We start from the raw sequence: 7,889 nt of genomic DNA, 5'->3' as shown, positions 1-7,889 counted from the left end.
TATTTGTAGATGCATAGGGAAATGAAAGAAAGAGACAGGTTCAGTGTATGAGCTCTAGGATTGTATGATTGCTGAAAATAAGAGAGAGAATTGATTTGAAAAGCTATTTATAGTAGCGCAGAAGTTACAAGCGGGAAAGTTCCCGCTCGTAAAACAAGAAAAACCCTCCACCGTTCGATTTATATCTTACCGTTGAACGTGGGGGACAGGGGCGTCGCCAAAATTTAATGCTGGCACACTCTAGAATCCAAAGCGTTAGGAGCGTGCCCAGAGCATACAAAAAGACATGTAGGAGGTCAGGAATACAGAGTAGAACCAAAAACAAGATGGGCTGAGGACATCAAAATCGTCCTTTTCTCATGAGGAGTCAAAAAGCAAGATTTTGAGGGGCTATTGTGGGGGCCAGCTAATTAGGAAGTATTGTTAAGGCAGTATTAACTGGGCCTATGGCCCGATCCAAGGACGTTAGACCATCCGAGGAGGTCCAAATAAGATTATGAGGAGAACAGAATGAAGAGAGGAGTAGAGACAATGTGAGATAGGTCCAATAAGCATCCGTAGACAAAAGCCTTCTCGGCAACATGTGTCCGAGGTAGATCTGAGTGCCATATCATCACGGACTTACTTCAGAGTTACATCACAACTAAGGGTTGGACATTGGACCAGGGGTAAGAAAAGAAAGGTAAACAAATATCTTCAAAAGCTGTTACCTCCGCATTTAATGCCTCTCAACCAACTCTCTGGCCACATTAATGTGGAAGCGATGCCTGAACAGTGATCAAGTAGCCTTACAGCTACTGGTTGATGGTTTTGGGAGGTGCTGGATGGGACAGGAAGGAGTCCCCCGAATCTAACCTACACGTGTGTGGTAAGGATGACACCAAGATTGTAGTATATAACATGTGAAGAAAAATCAGGAAAGGACTCTGGTACAATTTGATTATTCGACAAAAATATATGATACAAACTACTTGAGTTACTCCGAGGACAGATTTTCTCATCCTACTTGTGTCTAACAGTCTTGAATTACCAAATTGAATCATTTTTCTTCTGGAATAGATCTAGTTCTTTCATCCACACTCTACAAATTTATTGTTTGGGCCGCTTGGGCCAGAACCCAATCCTATTTTGGGTCCAACCCAATTTCAGTCCTTATAAGTATATATAGGCAACTAAACCCTAGACTACTAGTACAAGCAAGACTGGGCTTGGGCCTATTATATTGGGCTAATATGTCTAATATATATCGCTAACACCCTCCCTCAAACTCAAGGCGAAAGCTCGAAGAAGGCTTGAGGTTGGATAAGTATAAGAAGATCACTTGAAGATGCCGTGAAGAATGCCTTTGAAGAAACCACAATGAAGAATGTGCCAATTGACTGATTTTGGAGTTTCAAACGAAGAAATGGAGTCCAAAATTGGAATCTATGCGAAAAACTGAGCAAGAAAGGCCATTTCGAAAATTTTGACTTTTGGTCAAAGGTCAACGCAAAAGTCAAAGTCAACTGGTCCAGGTCAAAGTCAACGAATACTGGTCCGGGTCAGTTCCGGGTTTTCGGGTCAAGTCACGGATTGGACAGCAGAGCCACTGACGTCATCCTATGACGTGTCGCTGACGTGGACTAGGGCTGATGTGGAGGTGCTTGCATGGCTGCTAACGTGGAGAGATGACGTCATCAGGTGACATCATATAACATTAGCAGCAATTTTCAACGCGTGGCAGGCACGTGGGTGTTCCACTGGCGCGTGGAGGAGTAGCCAGAAACCCAAGTAGTGCGTGGAGGCGCGTGCAACAGCGGTTGAAAGCCATATTTCTTCCGTAGGCAGATCGGTGGTCGACATGGTCGATAGGATGGCGCGTGTGACTAATGGATGAGCTACACAATAGGAAATCGTGGCGGTGTGTGGGAAAGATCCGGAAACGCAAGCGGCGCATGTTGGCGCGTGTGAACACGATAGACGGCCGGACTTCTCGGATTTTGTAGATCGCCAAGCAATGAGGCCGACATGGCGGCGCGTGTGGCTATAATCTAACTGGGTCTCGAGATTTTGGCGGCACGTGGAGACGTTCCGAAGCTGTTAGCGGCACGTGGTGGTGCATGAGCTTGCCGCTGAGGGCCAAGTTTCTGGGTTTTTGTCACGGGAGGTCGTGGAGCACGTCCGTGGTGTTGGTTTCATCAGGCGATGCATGGATTTGCACAAATCTGAAAAGTTAAGTCACGGCTTTGCTTGAGTTTGTGGATCTTGGACACAGCACTAAGCCACGGTGGCTGTGAGATACCGTGGAGTCTAGATCCAACAGAGAAGCATGCATGACTTCTGATGGTGGTGTGCATGTGATATTCTTCTTTGCTTGCTAGAGATGTTTTGTTTGATGCCAAGAACGAAGTTTGGATCTGATACCATGTTAAATAATATTATTATTAGCAATGTGATGTGTTATACCATGTTGTATATGTTAAAGTGGATATAGAAGAGGAAACATAGAATAGGAACACTGAGAACACGATAGTTACGTGGTTCAGCCTTGACGACCTACATCCACGAAGGAATCCCTTAAAGGTTACATCTTTATTATGTATAAGAGTGTAGTACAATAACCTGTGTTACATATAAGAGTGTAGTACAATAACCTGTGTTACATATAAGAGTGTAGTACAATAACCTGTGTTATAATGAGCCATAACATGAGTATATATAGGCGATTAAACCCTAGACTACTAGTACAAGCAGGACTGGGCTTGGGCCTATTACATTGGGCTAATATGTCTAATATATAACTCTAACAAAATCGAGTTTAAAAAACATGGGAATTTTGCTAAATAGTTTTAAAACATGGATATTTAATAAACTAATTGATGCACCGTATTAAATTCAAGATTTGTTTTAATTAGTAAAATTTTTTGTCATCAAATAAGATATAGGGTCCTAACCCTGCTTGTGTCAATAATAAGAACAATCATCATGAAGTGGATTCCCTAGGTTTGAATTCTACAAAATCTAATATATATATATATATATATATATATATATATATAAACAGAGAAAGGCCATAGTGTCTAATGCATCCAAGCTCAATTGGAGATACTATATCAATCATTTCCAAATCAATACCTAAAATTAATTTAAGCAATTTATTATACAAATCAATTGAGATTAAACGCTGCAAAGTATAATTGGATCATTACTGAATATATATATCTTAGATTTAGAATAAGAGGTTTCAGTTTGATATCTGTTTACACTTCTAATCGTGTACTAAACATGGATTTAATTGAGGATTGTGATTCTCGTAGCAAATCTCAGGCAACAGAAATAAGGTTATGTTGATTTGACAAGTGAGGTTGAGGGCCTTCTCTATATTAGACACTCTTTAAGGTTCTTTCAGGAAAAATCGAAATCTTATCAGTTGAGGGAATAATAATTTCTTAGAAAAAATTTAATTTTTATTAGTTGGTGAAGAAGACGATAATAATGAACAAGTGGACCATTGTTAATGGTTTACAGTTCTCACTTTAGTACTAAATATAAAATGCATCCTTCTTGAGTTTTATACTTTTATTGCTTCAAGTCCTTTATTTCTCAATTTTCTTTTAATTTTCTAATGATTAAAAGATTCTTATTTTACTTATACTAAAAGTATTACTTTTTTTTTTAATAATTTGATAATCTCATTTGGAAAAATTAGGAGGAGGTATCAACTAATTGAGCTATAAGATTCTAGGTTATACTATAAGATTTTATATAAAACATAGATTTTTTTTTTTATTAAAAAGTTCTTTTATTTAAGGGAGGGCCACACGTTAGCCTAAATCTATTTTTTTACTTATTGGGATTAGTTGAATTTTAGGATGAAAATTTAACAAATTTATTATAAAAACTATTTATAGTAGTGGTAACATAGCAAATAAATACAATATAATGAATGTGCTATCTTTGTATAGTTTTTTAACATGAAAAATACCAGTAATCATCACATAAGCAGCATTTTGTTGTCCATATTAGACTTAAGTGTGCCATATATGTGTATATGTGTTGTACTTTTAGACATTGTGTTAAAATCTGTAAGTACGTGGGTGTATAATGATAGGACAAAATTCAGGTACAATATCTTAAGCAAGGTTATCGATTCCATACCGTACCAGCCGGTACGGCCGGAATATACCGTACCGGCCAGCAATCCGGTACGCTTGACCCCCCTATTTCGTACCGAAAAAAATACCGGCCGGTACCGAGCGTACCGGCCGGTACAGAAAAAAGTTTTTTTTTTTTTTTTTTAAGTTTTGTAATTTTTGAATTTTTGTTAGGATAGAATGGTAACTTATTTGCATTAACTTATTAGTATTATTTGTTTTCTTAATATGCAATGGTAACTTTTAAGCTTTCTATTTTATTTTTTATTTTTTTTCCCTTTTAATTGATACTAAAGTCTAAAACCATGAATAATTAGTTCTAAATTGAGGAAATGTTTTATGGTAAACTTTTATATTTATTATAATATATATATTTATTTATTTATTTATAAATATAAAAAATAGCGGTAAACTCGAAACGGTACACCGGTATTGATCAGTATCCGAAATATATCGTACCGGTGGCCAAACCGGTACGGCCTCCGGTACGGTATTGACATCCTTGATCTTAAGTGCTTTTATTTCGGTTTTCCTCCTAAAATTTAGCATGTAGCTTTTTTCTCATGGGATGGAAGTGTTTTTAGTTAATGATGAAGCCAAATTCGTCAGTTGATAGGTTTGTCCAGATGTAGTTTAGCAAGAATGATCTCGGTTCCTACAAAAGAATAACTATGGAGTTTCTCAAACGGTCACCAGCAGGGTGCCAACTACTGAACCTCCAATGATAAAGTCGGATAACTATTTAGAGAGAAAACAATCTGTAAAAGTGTCTAATTATCTATATCTGTACCTTTACTTAGGTTTTGAGGTGGTTTATATAGTTCTTTGCTTTTCTAGCTGTTGGAGGTTTTCAATGGAGGCCTTATTGGCTTTGGTAATGCCTCTGGTGGTTTAATGATGTGCTTTAAATATCTGTCCAACAGTCATGCTTACAAGTACGTCCATTAGTAATGGTTCACGCATTAAATGTGCATTTATGGTGCATTGGTCATCCATAGGCTTCCCTGGATGATGGGAATTTATTGGTTCATCAGTTAAGTAGCCACATGGCTGAATTTTAAGAAGGGAACCTAAATAACAATACCTAAGTATGTACCTAAGTTTTTCCTATAATGATATATGTATGTCAGTTAGGGTCAGGATTAGGTCTAGTGTCCAGTAGTACTAGACCTGTTGAGATGATGACATATGTCCACTTTTGGACACGTGTCACCATCTAACCGAGTCCAGTGCACTAAATGCACTAGACCTAAATCAAGTCTTGTTAATTATAAATTTTATCTTCCTAAAGTCAAATCTTGAATTCATCGCTATTCCATAATATAATCTCCACCAATAACTCCTCATTACTGATATGGAAATTAGTATTTTGCTGATCTTTAGTAAGAATCTACTGTTCTTAAAGGGTGTAACTTTAGTTAAGTCAGCAGTGGTGATGCTAAATTTCTAAATATTTATTTTTAACATCCCACGTCACACACAAAAAAAAAAAAAAAAAAAAAAAAACTATACATTGCTGGTGCCATTCCTAACAACCATTCAATCTACTATTCTCATTGTATGTTCCATTATTTGAGCACTAGCATCAGGCGTGTTATGCTAAATGCCATTTTATTTTATCAATTTTAACACATCATTTTACAATACGCTATACATCAGATCTTCTATTTTAACATTACACCACATTAAAATAATAATAATAAATTATACTGTAGCAATTTTACAGTACAATTCTACTAGTACAAATTGTTATTTAGTTTGAAACACCTCATGCTACGGTACAATTGTTATTTAATAGAGAATAAAAAATTGTTATTTAATTATACAACATGCTAACAATTCTATCAATATAATTGTTGTAGCAATTTTGCTAATAATGCTAAAGCTTTTAGCATTTAAAACACCTCATAAACCTTGTTTCTTTAATATTTAATGTGTCAAATGCTAAACAATTAAAGCCATGACTTCTGTCTAGTACTTCCAGTGCACTAGATTCGTTGCGATCAAGACACATGTTCATTTTTAAACACGTGTCCTGATCGCGACAGATCCAGTATGATAGGACACTTGACAGCCGCAACCAACCATTAATACTAATGCTCTGTTGAAGTTGTAACTATCAAAGTGGTGACTAGACAACAACGCTTGCTGGCTTATCCATTTAATACCTTTACTAACTATCGTACATACATTAATTTTTGTTAAGATGACAACATTAATTAGACATAAATATGCTAGCTGTCTTATTCATTTATCAGTACCCATCGTACATACATTAATTTATGGTAGATGACAACATTGATCAGACATGCATAAATATAATTGTTAGGTTATGTAGCTAATAGTTTGAATTAATAACCTATTTTGGTAGCGTTGTTAACCAACATTATACATATTTTGTTACCTACACGTATTTCAATTAAATACAAACAATATTACACAAACTCTTTTCCCAAATTAGTCCTAAGAATTACGAAGTGTACTTTTTTTTCTTTTTTACCAAATGTTTTGTTAGGAAGTTGCGAACTTGAATTTTTTTATTCAATAAGTTTTTGTATAATTTTTCTTTTTTATAATTATTGATGAGATATATATTGTGACTTGTGGTGTATATTGGAAACTATGTTAAGAACGAGTTCATTTGAAGGTGATAATGCTTTTATAAAACACAACTCTACTATCTAAATAAATTGTGGAGAAAATTATGTTCATAAGATTGCTAATTTTTGTTAAGAATTTTGAAACTCAATTGACACTTCTTGATATTTTGGACTGAAATGTCAAGACTTGAATTGCTTTTTCTAACTATTGAATTATATAAAATAAAAAACAAGAAAAAAATTGAAAACAAAAAATATTACTGATTTTTATTTCTCATATTTGTTAAGTGGTTGAGTTGACTGCGGAGTCTTCTTGGAGGAGTCTTCCTTCCTGGCCCACCCGTACGAGAGGTGCAGATGACTCTACGAAGGACCTAATAAGTAATAACAAGTTGAATTCTTATCCGTTGAGGGCCTTAAAATATCTTAGGATCCTTTTTTTATTTTTAGATGCCAAAAAAAGGAATTCTTATTGGTTGGTGAAGAAATAGGGGATTGGTTGAGTTGGTAAGGCTCGGTCACTTTGCCCAATAAGGTTTAGGTTCGAGCGTCGCTACCAGTAGTTCCTTTTTGGTGGGCAATTTGTAAGTCCAATGTAAGTCCTCCTTGAGGCTTGAGGTTTGCCTTGGCCTTGGTGTGGGGTAACCTCCTTCCACCTATAAAGACTTAAATCATTGTTAAGGGAAAAATAGGTATTTGTCCCTAATTTACAATTAATACAGCAAAATATCTATGTTTTGAAACTATTTATTAAAATGCTTTTATTTTTTAAACTTGATTTTAACAAAATCGAGTTATTAGTAGAACTCAATGTTAGCAATATGTCGAGTTTTATGCATATCTCTTAAAAAAATATAAAATATAAAAAATAAAATCTTATTGGTTGGTGAAGAAGACGATATTAATAGCGAGAAAGTCTAGACAATTGTCAATGGTTAACACTTCACATACTAAAACTAACTGTAAAAGGCCATGGTATGTTTATTTATTACTTGCACCTGCTCTTAAAAATCTTCCAACAAAACCAATTTCAGCCACTCTTTTCCTTTTATTAAGAGTCCAAATCTTCTATAAATACACATTCTCTTTCTGTCTCACTAAAGGGGATGTGTGTGTATATATATATATATATATATATATGTTGAATAAAGGGGGA

The sequence above is a fragment of the Quercus robur genome, chromosome 11 (assembly GCF_932294415.1).
Source record: "Quercus robur chromosome 11, dhQueRobu3.1, whole genome shotgun sequence".
NCBI classification, from domain to species: domain Eukaryota; kingdom Viridiplantae; phylum Streptophyta; class Magnoliopsida; order Fagales; family Fagaceae; genus Quercus; species Quercus robur.
The sequence above is the reverse complement of the archived record's forward strand: the minus strand, read 5'-3'. Positions refer to the sequence as shown.